At 39.7% G+C, this 23331-nt stretch overlaps 1 long non-coding RNA gene across 1 annotated transcript in view; it reads left to right on the forward strand.

Annotated features, from left to right (window-relative positions):
- Positions 1-23331, forward strand: part of LOC105879996 (uncharacterized) — a 53358-nt gene that overhangs the window by 23284 nt on the left and 6743 nt on the right. Inside the window, exons 2-3 of the long non-coding RNA XR_001157971.2 lie at positions 2669-2846; positions 14014-14111. This is a non-coding gene — a long non-coding RNA (uncharacterized LOC105879996). The remainder of the gene's footprint in view (positions 1-2668; positions 2847-14013; positions 14112-23331) is intronic.

Genomic DNA, 23331 nt, shown 5'->3' on the forward strand with positions numbered 1-23331 from the left:
TAAAGAAAACTGGACTAGTCTCTGTTCTAGTCATCTATGTATTTTTCTCAACACCCAGTACGGTAACAGTTGCCAGCAGAATGAATTAAGAAATTGCCCCATACATGATTTTTCTGTCTTTTTAATTTTTTGTATTATCCAATTTTTTAATAAACTGCTTATATAATAAAAATAAAGTCAATATTTTGTTTATTTTTAATGTCTATATTTTATATTGGTATATTATATACAGAATATATATGTATATGCATAATTGATCATACTTAAAGTTGAAGGAAAATAAGGAAATAGTTTAAAACTGTCTTATGAATCAATACATAATATAATTTTAACATATTATGAAAAATTGTGAGTTATAATACAGAATATTTAAATAATAATAATGTATTTGGGTTATTCTGAACAGATGGTTAGCAAAAACTGAAATGAATGTTTTGATTGTTTTCCTATGACACAACTGGGTGAAAAGCAGAACTACACATAAGTTTCATAATAAAACTTGAAACCACATCAACTTGTCTATCGTCAGGTTTTGTTACATTCCCCCTAACTTAACCCAGACTCCCTGGAGTTGGCAAACAGGGCAAAGTTTCCTTTGAGCTTTAGGGATGCACTTAAAATTCTGGGGAAAACCAAAAGAAAGGCAGGTTTTTCCTCCAGATGTGGCAAATCTGTCATTTTCCTCATTTATTCAAACTCCAAACTCAGCACAACAAATAAAGACAAATGCCTGGGAGAAGAAGGGAAGTGGGGGCTGGGAAATCCTAAAGTTCTATTCCACTCAAAATAAGGGATTGATGTTGTAAGACTCCCTAGAAGAGGAACCAAATTAGGAAGAAGGCAGGAGGTGGGTAGAGGGGAGGGAGACAGAGAGAAAAAGAGAGAGAGACACAGAGAGAGAGAGACAGACAGAGAGAGAGACAGAGAGAGAGAGAGAGGAGGCTGTTAAAGAGAGAAGCAGCAAGGAAAGAGGGAGGGAGGAAGGAAGAAACGAAGGAACAAACCAGTGAAGAGACTGTGTCATAAGTAAAGGTTAGGATTAATCCAATTCTGTGGTCCTGAGATACAAGAAAAAAAATTTTACACTCGACCTAATCATGTTGATTTGTATAGAGGCTGATTCCATGTCTGAGACAGGACATATTCATAGACTAGACAGTTACTAAAAGGACAATTTAAGACAGCAACAACAAAAATAAATAAATGAGACCTGATCAAATTAAAAAGCTTCTGCACAGCCATGGAAACTATCCGTAGAGCAAATAGACTAACCTACAGAATGGGAGAAAATATTTGCATGCTATACATCTGATAAAGAGCTGGTAACTAGAATCTATATAGAACTCAGGAAAATCAGCAAGAAAAAATCAAACAACCCTATTAAAAGGCAAAGGACATGAATAGAAACTTTTCAAAAGAAGATAGACTAATGGCCAATAAATATATGAAAAAAATGTTCCATATCTCTAATCATCAGGGAAATGCAAATCAAAACCACAATGAGATCACTTAACTTCCTTGAGAATGGCTTTTATCAAAAAGTCACAAAACAAATATTGCCCTGGATGCCAGAGATAGGAACACTCATACACTGCTGGTAGGGCTGCAAACTAGTACAACCTCTGGAAAGCAGTATGGAGACACCTCAAAGAACTAAAAGTAGAACTACCATTGATCCAGCAATCCCACTACTAGGTATTTACCCAAAGGAAAAAAAGTCAGTTTGTCAAAAAGACAGCTGCATTTGAATGTTTATAGCAGCACAATTCACAATTGCAAAGATGTAAAAATAACCCAAGTGCCCATCAATACATGAGTGGATTAATAAAATGTGGCAGATGTATACCATGGAGTTCTACTCAGTCACAAAAAAATGGTGAACTACCCATTGTATTATCCTGGATGGCACTGGAGCCCATTCTTCTAAGTGCAGTATCACAAGAATGGAAAAACAAACACCACATGCACTCACCATTAAATTGCTATTAGTTGATCACAACTTATGTGCACATATGGTAGTAATATTCATCGGGTGTCAAGCAGGTGAGGGGACAGGAGAGGACGGCTAAACTCACATCTAATGGGTATGGTGCATGATGTCTGAGCATTGGGCACGCTTGTAGCTCTGACTCAGGTGGTGCAAAGACAATATATGTAACCAAACTGTTTGTACTCCAGCAATATTCTGAAATAAAAATAAATAAATAAAAATTTAAAAAAATAAAAAGGATAATTTAAGGCACAGAGTTTTACTCTAAAAAATTGAGAAAAAATATCTAATATTGTAGAATTTTCTTGGTTGCCCTATCTCTACTATTTATACTTTTCCACTTTAGCCATACATATAAACAACTGGAAAATAATTTTCCTCTCAAGTTTTCAATTCATTTGCTATGTAATTGTCAACATTTATTGAGTACTAACCTCATTTTAGGTACTGTGCCAAGTATTTTACATACTTTCATGGGAAATGCTTATTCCTCACTCCTGATATTTCCTTCCATATGAGGGAACATCCATTAGAGTAACACTCCTAGCCTGTGTCTACCACTCTACTTATTAATTACCAGGAAAGGAGAGATTTTGATGATTTGCGGATGAAGAACAGGGCATATGATGAAGATGAATTATAATTCATGTCCATTTGCCCTTCTTCATTGTCTTTCAGATATTCTAGCCCGCAAGGAGCATGTGTTTCTGGTCTGCTCTCAGTAAGGCATAGCAGAGCAGTAAAGGCCCTGGCTCAGCACGGCTGGGAAAAAACAAGGACAAGTCAAGCCCAGACCTGAGTTGGATGTTGACTCACTATGTGACTGTCTCCTAGGAATATTATGCAACTCAGAAAGGTGAAGGTGACAATTTCTTTGATTTTGGTAAACACAGAATGCATAGATTTCTTATGTCTCACTATGGGAAATCTCATATAACAAAAGCTAGACGAGTATGTAAGAAAAATGTATGTCTAGGTCAGAAAACAAAAATAAAAGAAAAATGTGTAATAAAATGAAAGAAAGAAGATGCTCAAATCCAGCCAACAATACTAGCCTTACCATAGGTACTGAAAGACAGGGATCAACCTAAATTACCGGTTGAATTGTTTTAAACTCAGATGAGCCTTTCTGAAAAATAGTCACGGAACAGAGGAGGGAAATATAATACTAAATGCCTAACCCCTTACTGCAGAAAATAAATGTGGCGGAAAGAAATGCTCTCAAGGCTCGTGGCATTCAAAGGGAAGAAAAGACAAGGTATTGAGTAGCACATGACATAGATGTAGGAACTTACTTGGCCCATAGGGGCACAGGTTTCAAAACCAGCTTTAATACAGGCCTCTGCTGAGGACAATTACATTGTAGGAAGCAGGAGGCAGGTATCTTAGGCCACAGCAAAAGGCAACAGCAACAGCCCCTGTGGCACAGGATTGGGGTGCCTGTTCATAAGACATCATGGAGACTATGTCCCCACACAGCACCACTCTTTTCTGCTTGGGGTCTCAGAAACATGAGACTCAATGGGAAAATAGAAATGAAGCTGTTTTGAATATGTTAGGAAGAAAAGGCAATTTGAGTAAAAACTATTGATTGGGGCTGTCATCATGTGAAGATTTATTTTAAAAAACTTTTTTTTTTTTTTTGAGACAGAGTCTCACTTTGTTGCCCAGGCTAGAGTGAGTGCCATGGCGTCAGCCTAGCTCACAGCAACCTCAAACTCCTGGGCTCAAGCAATCCTTCTGCCTCAGCCTTCCGAGAAGCTGGGACTACAGGCATGCACCATCATGCCCGGCTAATTTTTTCTATAGTATATTAGTTGGCCAATTAATTTCTTTCTATTTATAGTAGAGACGGGGTCTTGCTCTTGCTCAGGTTGGTTTCGAACTCCTGACCTTGAGCAATCCGCCCGCCTTGGCCTCCCAGAGAGCTAGGGTTACAGGCATGAGCCACTGTGCCCAGCCTATTTAAAAATTTTTTAGCAGCTAAAACTGTCACAAATGTCACTCTCTGAGGAAGGAAACAGTATGCAGAGTTGGCTCTTCCTCCTATATTGGAAGTAAGCGATTAACTTCTTGATGGGTGATTTCTCCCAGTTGAGTTTAAGCTCAAACTTTCCCAACTCCAGAAAATAGGAAGGTACTACCATCAAACTATATACAAACCCAGTCATTTGTCAACCCCCACTATCACCTTGGTCCAGGCCACAATCATCTCTTGTTGCAGCAGCTTCCTAAATGATCCTCCTGCTGCTGCACTTTGCCCCTTAGAGTTGCTTCTCAGCAGAGTATTGGGTGATCTTGTTAATTCAAGTCAATACTCTGCTCTGTACCCTCCACGGGCTTCTCATCTCATTAGAGTGAATGCTACATGGTATGTCCCTCTGTGTCTTCCAGATCTCATCTATTCACTCTCCACCTTGCTCACTTTGTACTCCAGCCACACAGGCTTCCTTGCTGTTTCTTAAACACTCCAAGAATCTCCTGTCTCCTGCTTTTGCATTTGCTATTTCCTCTACCCTAAAATGATCACTCCTCAGATATAAACATGGCTTGCTTTTTACCATCCTCTAGGATTTTATTCAAAATTGCCTCCCCTGGCTATCCTAGATAAAATTCTAATCCTATCTCAACATTTCATAACTCCTTTCTTTTATTTATTTTTTTCTCTTTATCATGTCACTGATATGTTGTGTATTTAACTATCTTATTTTTAAAATATCAGCCTGGTGCAGTGGTTCATACCTATAATCCCAGCACTTTGGGAGGCTGAGGCAGGAGGATCACTTGAGGCCAGGAGTTCAAGAACAGCCTGGGAAACACAGAGTGACCTTGTCTCTACAAAAAAATAAAAAATAAAAAATTATCCAGGTGTGGTGGCATGTACCTGTAGTCCTAGCTACTCAAGAGGCTGAGGTGGAAGGATTGCTTGAACCCAGGAGTTGGAGGTCACAGTGAGCTATGATCAGGCCAGTGCACTCCAACCTGAGTGAGGTGACAGAGTGGTGAAAGAGTGAGGCCCTGTCTCTAAATGAATAAATAAACATTAAAAATGTCTTCCCAAATAGAATGCAGTTTTGCTCCGTGAGGGCAAGGACTTGTGTCTATTTTATTCATTGCTAGAATATCTCCTGGCACACAGTAGGTATTCATTAATTATTTGCAATATGAATGAATGAATCCTGTGAGACTAAAGCCCAGATTATCTCCATTTACCTACCTTTACGCAAATACCTTTGAAACGGTCTTTGGCCTCACCAAACAATGTGATCTGGAAACATAATTTTCCTGTGGTGACTACATTATGATCCAGGGCTTAGCTTGCTTTCTAAATTGTATAGTGACTAGGTAGAACTCTTATAATTTAGTAGGTTCTAGGAATTATTTTGTAAAGTAAGGATCATAGAGACAAGTTCTAGTTCTTGAAAGAGCCATATCCATTCCAAGAGCTGTGCTGCTGAGGGGACCCAATCTCACATCTCCCCTCTCTTGGCTAAGACCGAGTAGAATAAGAAACAGGGGGAGACAAATTCTAGACTTTAATTTTTTAAAACTTTAACTCATCAAGTCAAGAGAATTTGATTTAGAACTTTAATCTCTTTGGACTTTAACTTATTTGGACTTAGCTTGCAAGGGGTTCTGATTTTTTTTACTATAATTTCTCCCTGGTATTTGATCATGGGGAGAAGTCTATATTCAGATGTGAAGCATCTTATTGTTATATATTATTATTGGAGTATCTTTATACTGTCACTCTATTAAATATGCCATTGTGGAACTCTGGTGGGCTATACCCATGTTGCAGCCATGAAAATGTACTGCTCAGCCCTCCTGCTCTGGGGAGCATAATGGACTCCCACCCTTTGGACTCATCACCATGTTCACACTGAGGACACTTCAGCCAGCTTCTCCTAGCCAATGATGGAAGACAGCTAGGGTACTAAAGCAGGCCCTTTCCAGGGAGACAGAAATTCTCCAACAAGCAAATTTGGCTCAAGGACTCCCGGTCAGCCAGATTTAACCTTTCTAAAAACTGCACTGGAGTCTAAGATTCTTCCCATCCAGTTCTCCTCCCTTCCCTCTCTTATTGCACAGAAGTCAGACTTGCGCTATGCTTTGAAGGCTCTCTCTGCCTCTACCTGCTCCCTCCTCCAATAAATCTCTTACCTGTCTAATCTCTTCTTGGCAACTGCTTCTCAGTGGACCTGAACTAACATACCATGTCATTGGACAACTTGACTAGACAAAATCTGGGATGGGAAACTGATTTTCAGCCTTGGGCACAATATATCTCCAAGTTAATTTATGTAATGTATTCATCTGGCCTATTTCAGGGCATTCTGGGTACAGAAGCAACACTAGACAATACCAGGAAGACCCACAGAGTAGCACAATTAATGCTGAGAGAACAGCCTTATGAAAATGAGAATACGACTTTCTTCATAGTCTGCACTGATCTTTACCCCACAAGAGGATAGCCACAGCCTGATAGAATATAGGCTAAAAGGTCAAGCCCAGTAGAATAAGAGAACAAGAGTCTGGAAATGTTAGGTGATAAAACTTTCCCTCTACTCCAATGTTTCTTTCCTTAGGGAGCTTCACTAATGTAATATTCCTGTCTACTTTCTCCCAACCCTTTTCACTCCTCCCCAGGGAAAGGGCAGTGACTTTTCTTATTGATGACTTTAGGCGAAGCATTTTTAAAATGCTTATTTCAGACCTTTCTTCCTTCATTTTAAATTGGGATCCAAAGAGAGCATGTATTCCATGCTATTCCTACACACCACACATTTTACATGGGCAGGCTCCTGAATGGGGAGACCAGCAGGTCCAACACCAACTGATTTGTTAGCCAGCCTATTGTTGCCACACGTCTAAGCCCAGTTCTCAAATCTAACGTTTAGCAGTTTAGTGGATGATATTGTGATTGCTATCAATCTTTTCCTTTTCTGGCTCATAATTGGTCCTGAACTCCCATGGGAAGAAGGTACCATTATATCCCTTTTTACCTAGGATAAAACTGGGGTATATCAACTAACTTTCCCAAGATTATACAGCTAATAAGTGGCAGAATTAGAACTCAACAGAAAGTTCTTAGCCTCTATCTAAGCTTTTAAATTTTGCCATTTCTTATTATAGCTCTATTTTCATGATGAAGGCTTTTGACACACAGGAATTAGAAACATTCAACTAGTGAATACATGAGTAGTTTTGATAAGATTTGGTCCTATAGTCCTGTGCTTATTTATCTTGGATTTTTAAAGTTTTTAAACTATTAAATTGTTACCTCTAAAATCTCTCACTGAGTGTCTTCAGAAGAGGTGATTTGAAGGGAAGAATAACTTCTGATTACCTATTCTCTCATGTAACCTCTAATGTATTACAAGAAGTAGGCCAAATTTGTATGTGCCCTAAATATTTTCATCCTTGCATCGGGGACCTGGAGAGGCCTGAAACTAGAGACATTAAAGACCCTGAATATAACAGTCAAGGAAGTTGAATTACAATGATAAAGTACTCATCTTAAATCAAAATTTGTCCTACTTACAAATCTCTACTCCCTATTTTCTAGGGAAAGAATTAATCCTTAAATAAACATTTTTGAGCTACATGATTTTAGATACTAGTGACAAACAAACGAGACCCTGACACTGTCCTTTAATACCCCTTAACCCAACTTTTCTTTACCTAAATTGGGATTCTCAATCATTTGCTGATTAATAAAGTTTTCACGATGTCATCATCAGTCACTGGTTCTGTTTTGTCTGGATTATCTGTAAAGCATTGTTGGTTTATACACTAGTTCGAACATTTTGTTCAAAGCTATTTTATAAAAATGAGTGGAATGCAGAAAAATAAAACACTAATATTAATACTTATAATCATTTAAGTGGGACAAAAATGGGCAGATGTTGGGGGAGAAGGGTCGGGTATAGACACACCTAATGGGTGTGGTGAGCACCGTCTGGGGGGTGGACATGCTTGAAGCTCTGACTCAGGTCTGCCAAAGGCAATGTATGTAACCTAAACATTGGTAACCCCATAATATGCTGAAATAAAAAGATAAAAGAAACCTTCGTATCTCCAAAAAAACAAGTAGGACAAAAATGGAAACCAGGTATGGTGGCATGCACCTGTAGTCTCAGCTACTTGGGAGGCTGAGGCAGGAGGATCACCTGACTCTAGGAGTTCAAGACCAGCCTGGGCAACATAGTGAGATCCTGTCTCAAATAAAGAAATAAGCAAGATATTAAGACAGAGATAAAATTATTAGGCATGCTAAAGGCAGCAAATATTTAGCCTCAATTAAATTCTTATTGCATTTAACCTGGTTGACTGTTTAATTATAAATTAAAGAAGCAAATTTAAAGTATTTGTACAAAATGCAGATAAGTAGTGATAGAGAAATCAGACCCATAAAATTATGAACTAGAAATCAATATCGAGAAATAGTCCAGGAATTCAAATGCAAAGAACTGTTTTAGTTCCATAGCTCTGCTGACAGGGGTACAGCTTGTGGCTTGATTCCTCTACAAGCAAAAGAAGGCTAAGCTTAACTTTCTCTTGAGAAACTTAGCATCTCCTGTTTGATCTCCTGTGAAATCCTCTGGAAATCATTCTTAGTAAACTGTTCCCAATGTTAAAATATATTTCTCCTGACTACTAAATGTCCTTTCCAGTAAGATGAGAGAGCTAGAATTTGAAATATGACATTACTTTAGGAAATCTATTTTTACATATATTTGATGTTTAATCCATGCACGGAATATTTTGTATGATATTAGATCCCTTGCAAATAACAGGAACATACAACACAAAACACTGTGACATGCACTTAGGCACTTTGAGTCAGAAGATTTGAAGGGTACAATCAAACACAACTTTTGTTTTCATCCTCCCTGCCCATTCTGAAGAACTAGTCCTTCCCATGAGAGAAAGCCAGAGCAGGTCATGCCTAGAGAATGAAGTCTTCTGATTGCATCTAGTCACATGAATTGACTTTTTTTGTTAATTAAAATGTTCAATAATTTAAGTATAAGAGTCAAAATTCCAAATTTCACTTAACGTTAAAGTTTCTCCCCTTGACAAAGCATTATCTTCCTCTCTATTTCCCTACCTGGTGCTTCTACTCCTCCTTCCTTACCATCAGGCTGCCTCCGGATCCTCTGGGGTTAAAACAGGGAGAGGAATAAGAAGAGGCAGGAAATGTCTTACCTGACTGGCACTGATGTAATCTGGCATTGGTTACCTCTGGCTGTGGCAAATGTTTAAAACCAACTCTTTCTGGCTGATGTTCGTTTGAACAAAGCTGACTATTCTTCTCATGGATGCTTTCATGGCTACTTTGGAAGCCCCCACATTGAACGGCCTGTCCTGTGGGTGAAACATTTACCTTCAACTGGTCACTTATGTTTCCTCCCATAGCAGTAGAAATTAGGTAAACCTACCCTCTGTTGGGGTCACTTCACCTTTCTCAGCAGAACTCTTGGGTAAAATCTGAAATGGCTCTAGGCTGGCTCACTTCTGCTGAGCCCACACCTAATCCATGAGAAACACTCCCCATCTTTGTCCCTGCTTTTAGTACAAATGCAACTAACACTCGATGCAGACTAGATTCTGTCTTTCTCTATTTCTGTGAACTTTAGATCAATATCTACAGCCTCTTGTCTTATCCACCAAGTTTATTTATTGATATTTAAATTTTATCACCACCTCATTCATTGCATCAACAGCCATTTTTAGTACCTATCCAGATATCGCTGCTCTAAGATTAAAAAAAAAAAAGGCCAAAAAAAAGGCCAAATTTCAAGCATTTTGTAGATTACAAAATTACAAGATAATTACATATATACATATATAAAAACAAGTTTCTATAGCTATCATTCTTTCATACCTTTCTTTGAAGGTCTAAAGTGACCTGGAAAACCTGGCTCTCTGCCTAGTGTATGTACCAGGTCAAAGAAGAGAATATAAAACAAGGTCCACTCTTTTCTCTCAAACAAATGTCCCAGAGAGGTGGTAATAAATAGGATAACTTTCCTTGCTACTCCCAAATAGCTTGGTGATAGCCCAGACTTTTCATTGTCCAAGACAGTTTTGCCCATGTGTCTAGTTCTGGGAAATCATCTCCATCATAGTAACTGAGATACCCTCTTAAATGAAAGTTTAGCAGTTCATAGGCTCCTCCATCCTACTGAATCCTCTTCGTCTAATGGGAGGGATCTAAATAATAGATGTGCCCTCATGGGTGGTTTCATTGAACCTGAGCTAGGACCTACTCACCTATGTGTGCTATGCTGGGTGTGAATCATGAAGTCATGTATCTATAGTGAAGAACCAACAGATGCTCAGATGGAGAATAAAAGGATTGACTAAATTTTGAGCAAAAGTGAAATGTGGGGAATGATGAAGTGTGGGGGTAGGCATTGGCTTCATTATCTTCTTCTGACAGCAAGCCCTTCACAATATTTTCCCATGCTTGAAATTACTTGGCATGAACTTTGATAGAAGTCTCATTTAGCAAAATGGTTCTGTGTACAAGTGTTGGGAGTTAGACAACTGGGATTTTAATTCCCACTCTTCCATTTACTAGATGTGTGGCCTTGGACAAGTTACCTGCTCAAGTTCATGGGGTGTAGGGTAGCAGTGTTCATTTTTGCTCCTTAAGGCATCTAAAAATCTGTTAAAATCAGATTCCAAAGCCCATGACAATCTGATTTTCCCCAAAGGGAGCATCTAGACAGGATTATCTGCTCAAGAAGAATACCTTGTTCTATTTTTATTGAGCCTTCATTCCCCTAGAGTTGCCAACAACCCAAGAGACTAGTCTGTCAGGGTCGACATCTTCTTCAGGCCATATCTAGAGGTTCCCAGGCAATAGTGCAGGTAGCCTCGTGTTTTGAGGTGGAAGAACAGCAGCTTTTGCAGGTTTCAAGTGTCAATTTCACAAGACCCAGGGATAGCCATGTAGCTAGGCATCCAGGATGCTAGAACCTAGTTTAGGAACAGGAAGAATCCCTAAAATTCTTAGCTGTAGTATGAGGATCTTTACTCTAGTATCATACCATTGACCTGTCAATTACTCCCCTCATGTCTGCTTCCAACACAAGTCCTATCCCTGCCAATTTAGGCAGCACCATTGACCCATTTGTATTTCAACACCTTGTACAAGTTGAAAGTGTAATTTTATACGTATTTTGGACCCATAATAACTATGCCCATATAAGTTACCTTTAACTTTAATATGAATGAGAACTAGAAACTAACACTTTGCTATGCAAAAACAATTCCAAATAAGTTAAAATTTTATATTATAGTCAACATGTATGACAAATCTCTTATTTCAGACACAAACAGAGTGGTCTACAATTTTAATTAAAAGAAAATCAGATATTCTCATTCACATTGAATAAATATTGAACAAATATTTAGTGAATATTGGATTAAAGTAGTACTAATTTATTTTTTGTCTGGGAACCTACATGTTTTGTCTAGACATGATTGAAATATAAAGCTGAAACCCCTCATTCCCTGTGCCACCAATTTATAAAGTTCATTAATATATTGTCCCAAAGAGGTATAGATCTCTTTATTTGGACTCCCTTGCTGCTGTAATATTCCTTCCAGATGCTCACACTCGGACTTGTGTACACACATGGAGGGGTTGTGAGGGGTGCTGCTCCCCACTTCTATCAGTTGAGATGCTTTGGTGACAAGTAACAGAAAAACCTAAGAAAATGGCTTTAATTATAAGAAACATTTATTATCTCACATAATAAGTCCAGGTGAGAGTGTAGGTTGGCTAAGCAATGTCACCATGAATCCAGGTTCTTTCCATTTTTCTGTTCTGCCATTCTCATCGTTAATATTAGCTTTATCTAACATCTCTTTCTATGTATCTCTTTTCATGAACAGGCAAACCTTTCCTGGAAGTCCCTGGGCAGACTTGCCTTTATGTCCCACTGACCAGAACTGCATGAGGCAACCTATTCATTTCTACACCATTCACTGATGAGTACAGCGATTGGCTTAGGGAAGCACAAGGCTGAGGGAGGCTGGGTGAATCACAAGGGCAGACGTGGGGTTCTGTTAGAAAAGAGGAAGACACAGTATAAATGTTGAGTAAACAACACCAATGTCTACTCACCCTTTGGAGATCTGTAGGCTCCTTTGTGTTACAGGCCAAAATTAACTTTCTGCTGCCTTACTTAAGACCACATACTGAAGTCACAGATTTTGCTGAAAGAAAGGTGATCTTTGTGCAAATCTTTCATCCCACCATCTCTCTTAGGCACGTTAGGTCACAGGTGATTACAATGGAGTTATGTCACTGATCTATAAATAAAGCACTAACAACTTTCCAGTCAAATGGGCTATAAACCTTATGGCAGCATTTCCAAAAGTATATCTATAAAACTCTAGGAACATTCCACAAAAAAAGAGGATGCTGTGATCAAGTAAGTTTGGGCAATGTTGCATATGCTTTTCTTCTCTAGATTCAGAAGGCTTTGAGAAGTCCTGCAGTTAAATAAACTAACTCAAAATGAGTTCTGGAATCAAACTGCCTGTGTTTAAATCTGGGTTCTACCATTTCTAGCTGTGTAAATTCTTTAAACCTCTGTTTTCTCATTTGAGAAAAGGGGGAGGTGTCTAATAGTGCTACTTAATTGGAGTTGCTGTGAGAGTGGGTGAGATAATCCATGTGAAGCTTTCAGCACACTGCTGTGTATACTCACTGATTTAACAAATAGTTATTGAATACCTATGGTGTGTCAAGGTCCCAAGTCTTACAGAGCCTACATTCTAATGGCGGAGGGAGGGGACAGACAATAAATAAGTAAATAAATAGAATAATTTCAGATAATCATGAATACTATGAGAAAAATAAAACATAATGATATTATAAAGCATTACTAGGATGAGAATGGCTACTTTAGGTGGGAGAGTTGGGCAAGACATTTCTGAGGAAGGCATTTTATCTGAGCCTGCTGAGATACAAAGAAACTGGAGTCATTTATCCATTCATTCGCTCATTCATTTAACAAATGTTTATTGAGCACTTCCTATGTGTCACAAACTCTTTTAGGCACTAGGGTAGAGCGATAAACAAAAATTAGACAAGAATACCTACCCTAGTGGAGCTCACATTCCAATATGGGAAAATAAAAAGGAAAACATAGAATACACCAAGTGGTTAGGTGCTATGGGGAAAATGAAAAAAAGGGAAAGAATATTTAATTTTAACTTCAAACTTTTAAATAGGGTTACAGGGATCCCTCACTGAGAAGGTGACACATAAACAAAGAAAGATGTGAAAGAGATGAGGATGTGAGCCATGTAGAAATCTGAGAAAAGAGAATTCTAGGCAGAAAGAAACAGAAAGTACAAAAGTCCTGGGGCAAGAGCACACTTGATGCATTTAAGGAAGGGCAAGGAAGGTGAATGCCTAAAGGAGAGTAAGCATAAAGGAGGGTGGTAATAAATAAGGTTCCAGATTATGTAAAGATAGCAAAGGTCCCTAGTAAAATTCCTCCAGGCAGATAGAATAGCAACTGCAAAGGCCCTGAATCAGAACCAAGGTTGGCCTAGTCAAGCAATAGAAAACTGGCTGATAGAGCTAGAACAGAATGAGCAAGGGGAAGAATAGAAATGAGGTCCAAGAAGTCATCAGGTCAGATCATGTAGAGCCTTATATTACAATTATAGGCCAAGGTGAGGAATATATATATATTATATATATACATTTGCATAAGTACATTGAAAAGTAATTAGCTATAACTGCTATTGTCATTATTCATGAGACACTATTCTGCTGAATAGATTGAGAAATGTTGTCATAGAACCTATTTTAATTAAACCTCTTGCTCATCTTCCATATCAGTCCACAAGTGTTTTGTCTATATCAAGGACTATAGTAGGAACTTGATAATGGGCCCCCAAACTCTCTCATTTTTATCTCTTAAGCTACTTTTGGACTGAATCACTGTCCTGCTCCTCAAACATTTCTGTTGTTTTTTTATTTACAGGATCAAGTCCATGCCCAGTAACTGGCAAGGATTTTAAGGTTTCCCTCTACATCTCCCTCCACATATTCCTGTTAGAGGCACTGAATCGCACTTCGAATGTAAGTGCATGATTTATAGCTCCACCATTTAGTTCATGCCATTCCCTCAGCCTGAATTCTCCTTACCCTCATTCTTGGCTTATTAGAAGTTTTCTTTTCATTCAAGGCAGTAAAGTGCCCGCTCCTCTCTGAAGTTGTCCTGATATTCCTAAGCAGACACACTCACTCATTCTTTCAACCATGTACCCATCAGTGTCACTTCTGCCTCAGTTTGGTGTATTTGTCCAATTGCCTTTCTGTAGACTTAGTTGTCACCTCTTTCACTTCCATTAGATTGTAAGCACATTGAAGGCAAAGCCTATATTTTCGTCATGTTTTCTAATAGTGTCTAACACAATTGCTAGCACATAGCAGGCACTTAATAAGTTGCTAGTGAAATGAAATTTAAGGGGCAGTAATATGGTAAACACCTTTAAGTAAAGTACTGGGGCGCAAAGGAAAGAAAATGGCCACGATGTCAAGGAACTTATAAATCAGTAGTAGTAGCTTCCATTTATTGAGTTCCAGTTAGGGTACAGGCATTCTCCATGTGGTATGCCATTTAACATGCATAGCAACTGAACAAGGTAGGTGTTATAACCCCCAGTTTACAGAATGAGGTTAAGTAACTTGCCCAAGTTCATAGAATAAGCAATAGGATTCAAACTTAGGTTTCTCCAGCTTCTAAGCTTGTACTCTTTTCACCATCGACTGGGCTCTAGCCAGGAAAAGAAACAAGTCTTTCAGAAGAAGGGAATTTTTTTAAACAGAAGATTGGTTACACAGATAAATGGAAAAGTGAAGAAGCCAAATAGGGAATAGTGAAACAATTCACAGACCAGCAAAATTGGGAAGTCACTCTTCTTTTTGTACAAGTGACACTGGGAGAAGACAGTGTCACCAGAGTCAAGAAGCTTGGGCTGTCAGGCAAAGAGAGTGAAAACCACTGAGGGAATTGCCCAAGTAGAGCTGGGACCAGGAAGGGAGGGGCTGTCGAGTGGGACACTGCCAGACTCCACAGGAAGCAGGGAAAGAGAGGGTGAGAAATAGTCTGGCTTCTCCCTTTCCCCAGGGTCCAGTTTTCTTCTCATGCTTCTTAATTGCTTTAACCTATGAAAAGCCAAAGAACCTGACAGCCTATGTGAGGCTGTAACAGAGCAGAGCAGGGAAAAGGTGGGAATGGATCTGAGACCAGTACCTGCATGCTACCTCTCTATCTGAAATGTATTGAAACAGGATTTAATCTGGGGCTAGGATGAATGGCGAAGATATTAAGTAAATTCAAAAGAAAAGATTTATGGTGCCTGCAGTAGCAAAGGAGAGACTCTTTAGAGGTGAAAAGTTATACCAATTCCTAAAGAAAGGTAGAATTTCTACCAGTAAAGAAAAGAGGGTAGGTAGGTGTTCCCAACAGAGAGAACCACCTAAGTATTTTCCTGTGGGCAAAGGATACTATTCATTCTTTTTAAAATTCTTTTTGCTCAGAAGATAAAATGGGATATCTCTAATATGCATATACAGTATAAAGAATAATGAAAAACAAATACCCCCACACGTACTATCTAGGCTCAGGGAGTAATACATCATTATCTGCATTTATTTTTTTTTTATTCGTTGTGGGTTAGAAAATATATATAAGAGATAAAATTTGCCATCTTTAAGTGTATAATTCAGTGGCATTAATTACATTAACAATCTTGTGCAATCATCACCACTATTTCCAAACCTTTTTCATCACCCCAAACAGAAACTCTGTAACAATTAAGCAATAACTACCCATTGCCTGCTCTCTTCATCCCAGTAATAAATTTACTTTTAAATGTATCCACAAAAAAGATGGATTATCAAATGTCACAAGATGGATAGACATATAAAATAAAACGCTAATAGTTGAATCTAGGTAATGGGTATATGGGTACCCTATAATTTTTTTCAAATTTCTTGTCTGTTTAAAAATATTCTCAATAAAATATTGGGAGGAAAAATTCCATGCTTAGGCCCCAGCCCAAGACATTCTGATTTAATTGGTTGTGTTTGGGTCTGAACATCAGAATTTTGTAAAAGCTGTCTGGATGGATTCCAATGTGCAGCTAGGAATGGGGAACGCTGCCCTAAGTATGCCATGGGATCACAGAGCCAGGATAGGCAGAACAGCACATGGGGTAAGCAGGACGGATAGATAGAGAGGGGCAAATTTCTGCCTGCATGTCAGAGATGAGGCCTTCAGGCTGGGCTTTTATGTGTTTTCCGTGTCAGGATACGCAGATGGGCTCCATATGAAAGAAGCAAGAAAAGAGCAGCAGTTCAGTGTGGGTTAATGAGAACATAGGATTGGCCAGGGTTCTCTGGAGTTCTTAAAGTGGGGCTGAAAGGTCTATACTTAATCTGACAATGATCCATCCTTTGCAATGTTTCTACAGCTTTATCATTCATTCAGAATGATACTTTTAGCATGTTAGTGTCCTTTAACCCTTGGCAAGTGTAAGATCCACTTTCAACATACATATAGATGCATTTTCGCGTTTTACTATTTTTAAACCACTTTTATGTATATGAAGAGGTAGGCTTGTTGAAGCAGAAAGAAAATGTTGTAACCTTGGCAGCCTTGGACGCCTGGGTCAGCAGGAAGGGAACAAGAGAAAGTTAGGCCTGAGTCAGATAGGGGCTGGCAATCAAGCCTAGCTGTCAGGCTTGTATATTTGTCAATTCCAAAGAAGCATTTGTAAACCAATTAATCAATAAAAAGGGTGATTGATGCTTCCTAGAAGACTGATTTCTATGCTGCCTAATTACAATATGCCCTCCGCAGTAGTACAAACATCTTCCATAACCCTTCCCCTGTTTCCAGCTATTTTAAATCTTACTCTGGGGGTTACTGTAATGTGTAAGGTTATTTGTCCCGGCAATAAATGATCCCAGTCCATTTAACCATGTGAGAGGAGACAGGAACAGTAGCATCTGATTCCTTGGTCATGGGATCCCAGCCTGGCTCAGTACAATTGCCAGCTGGAGGCAGAACAGGGCCCAAGGGCAAAGGCAAAATGGCACATGAGGAAGAGGACCAAAGGTCAGTCGCAGAGCTGCTGTATCACAGGTGAAATCTAAAGGGAAACTGCTGTACTAAAGCAGGAAGCAAATAGAAGTTCAGAGCCAGCGGAATGCAAGAACACATCAGGAAAGGGGCTACACAACAGGAAGAAAATCAGGGCTTGGCCATGAATGAGGCCAGGGTACCTCAAGTTCATTCTTGCTGGGAGCTTGCTCTGTGGTGCTGGGGTAAGCAGGGAGGAGCTGGAAAGTATAGGCTGGAACAGTCTAAAAAAAAAAAAAGGTTCAAACCCTGTTATCACACAGTCTATTAACTGATGCTTATTTTGATGACCCTAAGTCATCCAGAAGAGGTTAAATGTGGTACCTTTAATTTAAAAAGTAATGAAAATATATGAAATATTTTAGAAAAGTCAGCAAATAACATGGCTTTAAAAAAAGAAAAGAGGTCCTTTTACCCTTGGATGGATAACTTTCAGCTGCCAGGAAAATTCACATATGTATAATTCCACATTGCCTCCATAAATCTAGGTAGTGGTAGCAGTGATTCAGAGAAGTGGAGGTGTGGCTTTTTGAATGTGGTTGTCTCCATTTCTCCCAGCTAGAATGACAGCTATTTTCCTCTCTCCCTTATTTTGGAGTTGTAAGGATATTAACATTCTTATACAGCTTTGATCCAATATAGAAATTTTGAAAACTTTCAAGGAAGAACTACCTTGGGCTGGTATTAACTGTTTGCCTATATGCTATGTCCAGGGAGCTGTGATGCTGTAATTGGCCCCACTGCATACTATCACTCCTTGGGAGAAAGATGGGGTTGGGATAGAAGGGTATGAGCGCTGAGGCCATATGAAGTAGGAAAGGGGTGCCCTAAAGGAAAGAGGCTGCTGTTCTCAGAAGTAGGGGTGTGGGAAAGAATGCTGAGCAGATATCTACCACAATCTATCAAGTTCACACAGGTAATGAGTGAAATAGCAGGAGCCTAAACTCATGTTTGTCTATCTTTAAATGTTTTGTTGTTTTTGTTTTTTTTTTCTCCTACTGTTATGTCTCCTTTGCTGGAGAAAACATTTACAATTGTTGCCAAACTCCTGGTGTTCCATTCTGTCTGCCCTCTCTCCTACCCTGCTGTTACCCCCAGCCTGGAGTCCACTTGGGTGGAAATGCAGCATATAATGGGCCCAGAGTTAATCATCTGCAGGTTTCCCCTGATAAGTCACAGTGTGTTTGCTGCCCTCCTTCCAAGAGTCAACAGCAGCTGTGGGGATGTGCCGAGAGTGGCCTATGGCATTCCGAGCGCTGGCCCAGATGGGAGGCAGTGTGCTAGGGAGACTATCTGAACGCTACCATCTGGAATGCCTCTGTTGCCCTGAAGGCACTCGTCTGTGTCTCCAATGGACACAGCTTAGAGATGCCAAAAATTGAGCCAAGTTCACTGGATGTACAAATGGCCTGACGTCAATGGAATTTGCTCATAATTTAGGCCTTATGTGTGATGTACTGTCTGAACTCAATGATCTGTCAAAACAATCAGGGAAGAAGAAGAGAAGGAAGAAGAAAAGGTGGAGGAAAACACGGAGGAAGAAGAAAAGTAAGAGGTGGAAGAAACGGCAGAAGAGAAGAAGGAAGAGGAAATTAGGACATAGCCAGGAGCTGTGGCAGGACAGGTTCAGCTTTTGGCTCCTGGGGCCAACAGTCCCTGTAAGTTTGTTGAAAGCATCAGTGCCAAATAAAACATGGCCTTTTAAAGCACTGAATTACGTGAGTGCAGAGCTGTTAAAATCAGTGTAGCAAAAATCCAGCTGGGTTTGGCCAGTGCCACAAAGTACAAAATGATGATCACTTGTGCTGCCAAGACCCCAGGGTTCCCCAGACGTGGTGGCCCGAGCTGAGTTACTTGGATATATGTCTAGCTCTCCATTCTTTAAAACAAGAAATCTGCTATTAAGAAGTAGACATATGCTGTTTTGCTAGCCCTATGTCCAGAGGAGGATTTATTGTGAAGCTAACAAAGCATATACTTCAGAGCTCTTTATGTGCATGGGTCCCCATATGTCCTGGGAGATGCTGGGAACTATGAGGTATTCCAGGTGGGGAGAGGAAGCTGGTTTATAATGAAAAAGGCGTGTATGTATTAGAATTTCTGATAAATTGCCTATCTGGAAAAGAACCAAGAGTCCAAGAGTCCAACAGTTCGTTGTGATTTATTTTCTCATTCTAAGTAAAACTCACCTTGATACCTATTTTTAAATTTGTAATTTTTTTTAATTAAAGAGGAGCCCAAGATTATGAAGCCCCAGGCTCCATAAAACTTAAATCTGTCTCTATCTACCTTCATTGCCTTTCTTCTAGTAACCGCACCTTGATTTGCCTTTGTAGATAGCCCTTCTACTCACTCATGGTAGACACATGATCCAGGCCTGGCCAATCAGGGAGACATTGATTGGTTCAGGAATAAGCATGTGATCCAATTTGGGCTAATGAGAATCAGGGCCAGAGTTTTTGCTGGATCATCTATCAGGGTTAAGTTGTGGAAATATAAGTCTGGCATTGCCAACAGCCATTTTGCTTCTATAAAAGGAAACTGCCAGAGAATAAAATTAGCATAGAAGAAAGCAGAGATGGGAGATAAAAAGAAGTCAAGTCCTGATAATGTCTCTTTGTACCCCCAAAACCAACTGTACTGAAGCTGGTATAGATAACCCTGGGCTTTTCAGATGGACAAATCAATAAAGCCTTAGTTTTTGCTTAAGCTAGCTTGAGTTGATTTCTATCACTTGCAACTGAAAGTCTTGACTAACACAGGTCCCAATATGCCAGAAAAAGATAACTATCATTATTTCAATTCAGAAAGTGGTTCTTTAGTGTATTTGCCTCTGAATAGTTATAATAATAGATAATACATTGATCACTCTTATTAAGGGCTTTACTCATATTAACCCATTGTATATATATTTTTTAAAGGGCAGCAGCCAGCTGGCATTGGAGCACCTACCAAGTGCTCAGGAACACAAGCACATGCATAGTGATGGGCAGAGCAGATGGCCGCCAGCCCCAACCCATTGTATCTTAAGGGCAAACCTTGTGAAGTGTGTACTGTTATTATCATACCCATTTTACAAAAGAGGAAATTAAGAAATTTGTCCAGTTAGTATGCACTCTGGTTTTAGACCTTGGATTCCTAACTGTTAACACTGTGCTGCTTGAGCCAATTGATTCAGATGTTACTAACATTTTAAGAAGAGCTCTTATACCAAGACCTCATCAGCTGTTACCAGCCTACACATCAAATTCCTTTAGAACAAATGACAGGGTGAGAAATATGGTTCACTTTTCTCAGAATCAGCTAAGAATGTCAGGTACAACGAATGTAATGGGGCCAAGTATGGTGGCTTACACCTGTAATCCTATTTGGGAGCCCAAGGCAGGAGGACCACTTGAGGCCATGAGTTTGAGACCAGCCTGAGCATAAGCAAGGTCCTGTCTCTACAAAAAGAAAAGAAAAATTAGCCAGCCACTACAGTGGTGCACACCTGTAGTCCCAGCTTGGGAGGCTGAGGCAGGAGGATCGCTTGAGCCCAGGAGTTTGAAGTTGCAATGAGCTATGATGATGCCACTGCACACTAGCCCTGGGTGACAGAGCAAGACTCTGTCTCAAAAAAAATAAGAAAAAGAACATAATAGATCCTTCACCAGCCAATATATGTATGCCAGCCAATTGGGCCCAACATCAAACCCCTCTTCGCTTATTTGGGAAGTTTCTAAAAGATCCCTCACACATGCTTCTTTTTATCCTATTTCCTTCAATTCATCCCATAAAGATATAGCTCCCTGATGTCAGTATGACACTTTTTCGTTGTAGTTCATCTGTCGGCACCACTCATGATGTCACTGATATTAATGGGGAACCCCAACACTTCCACTTTAGTAGTTTTCATGCTGAATTTAGGACAATGAATTCAGGGGTTCTAATCTGCCTTTAACCACCCCCATTATGCCTCCAAACTGGATAACTTCTCAGTTCCCTGCAATTCCCTTTTCTTGTGCCTCTGGAATTTGCTCTTCCAGATTTATTTTCAGCATAGCCTCTGTGCTCTTCTCTCCCTATGGCTCCAGCCTGACAGGTTTACAAAGGTTGAAAGCCTGGATCCTATTGTCACTAAATCTACAATGTATTCCAGACTTGAAGCCATAATGACCTGATCCTTTCATTTTTCAGCAAATACTTATTGAGCATCTACTAGACACTAGAGAGTCAGGGATGAGTATGACACGGGTCTGTCCTTCTAAAAGCTCTCTTAAAGTATTGGGAGGAGGTTGGATGGGGCACAAGGCCAACGGTTCCCATGAACAGAATGACTTGGACTCACAGCAGAGAGAGATGCCAACTCATTGAAGGGAGTAAGGCTTTTTAAGGTAGAACTGCAGATGGAGTAGCAGGAAAAGTGGTCTTGAGGTGTTGTAGGAATTATAAGGCAGAGAAAAGCATTTCAAGCAGATGGAACAGCATATTCAAGATTAGAAAAGCAATAAAGGATATGCCTTGTTTGAGAAATAGCAAGAATTTTGGTGTGGCAGGAGCAGATGGTCTTTGGGGAAGAGTGGTGAGAGATGAGTGTAAATGAGTAGGTAGAGGCCAGTTTGCAAAGTCCTTGTGTGCTATGTTAAGGAATCTGAAATTCATCCAGTATTCTTTGGGAGCCAATGAAAGATCTCAAGCAGGGAGTGGCATGATTATACTTGTATTTCAGAGAGATTACATGGACAAAAGCATCAATCCCTTGTAGTAATCAGATCCTTCCTTCCAGCTCTGCTCTTTGGATTTGAGGTACTTCAGATCGATCCAACATTTGGCCTCCATGATCACTACTGGTAGATTTTTCTCTCCATTTCCCTAAGAAACAATCAATATACTCTGAGGTTCTCCCTTGCCCATCAGCCTGGGTTTTGGCATTCTCTCAGAGAAGCCATTCTCAACCACGTGTGGATGTGTGCATTATAGGAAGAATGTATCATTTTCACTTGGAGGGCATTTTCACAATAGTTTCTGTGCCTTTGTGTCACACTCCCTTTTGCTCTGAAATTTTGATAGGCCAAAGGTTGGGGGTGGGGAAAGTAAAGGGGACTAGCATTTTGGAAAAATTTAATCTTTTAAAGAATAGAGATCCAGAAATGGAAACTCTAACCAAGGGAATATCCCTCTCAATTCCAGTTATTATCAAAATACTATAAAATCTGCATTTATATTTTAATAATGATACCTCTTATGGTGGGATGAATATTGGCCCCCCAAAAGATATGTCCATATCCTAATACTTGGCCCCTGTGAATGCTACCTTATTTGGCAAAAGGGTCTTTGCAGCTATAATTAAGTGAAGAATCTTTAGATGAGATCATACAGGTGGACTTTAAATCCAAAGACAAGTGTCCTTATAATAAAAGACAGAAGAGAAGACAAGGACAAAGAGGAAAGGCCATGTGAAGATGGAGGCAGAGATTGAAGTTATGCAGCCACAAGCCAAAGAATGCCTGGAAAGCTAATACACCTTGTTTCTAATAGGTTATGCTTCACAGTCACTTTTCGAGAGGACACAATTCTAAAGTGTTGTATAACAGTATGATGTAAATGAACGTGGGTAAGATAACTTCATCCCTCTGAGCTGTTTTTTTCACCAAATTCCATCTTCACAGAATGTTGAGATAATTAAATGGGATAAAATAAAACTATCCAGGAGACAACTGGCAACACGCTCTCAAAGATTTAGCCATTTGAGACTAGGACCAAACACACATTGCATAGACACTCTGGTGAAACAAGGCCTCCTAGGAGACAGCCAGGATAATTAACATGCAAAGCCTGGGCCTGCATCCGAATCTCTTTTGTATGTAACCACTTACACCCATCTGGTGTCAGCTCTTGTTTCTCACCAACTAACCACGGCCCTCTCCCCCAGCCTTCTCTACTTCCTGTTTACGTAGATTGCTGCTGGCCAAGGAAACTGAATGGTTTCAGCCAGACTGCTTTTCCTCTGGACCCATGCCAAGAATATCTTCTTTGTTCTCCTTCTCTCATTCTGCTTTCTACTTATAGTGGAAGCCATCACATTAATGAGGAGCAAACTGCTGCCTAGAGCTATCCCTAGCTAAGCAGCTGGTCTTCCTCCTGGCTTTTGGATTGAGTCAGATGAACAGA

Source organism: Microcebus murinus, chromosome 4 (assembly GCF_040939455.1).
Source record: "Microcebus murinus isolate Inina chromosome 4, M.murinus_Inina_mat1.0, whole genome shotgun sequence".
Lineage (NCBI taxonomy): Eukaryota > Metazoa > Chordata > Mammalia > Primates > Cheirogaleidae > Microcebus > Microcebus murinus.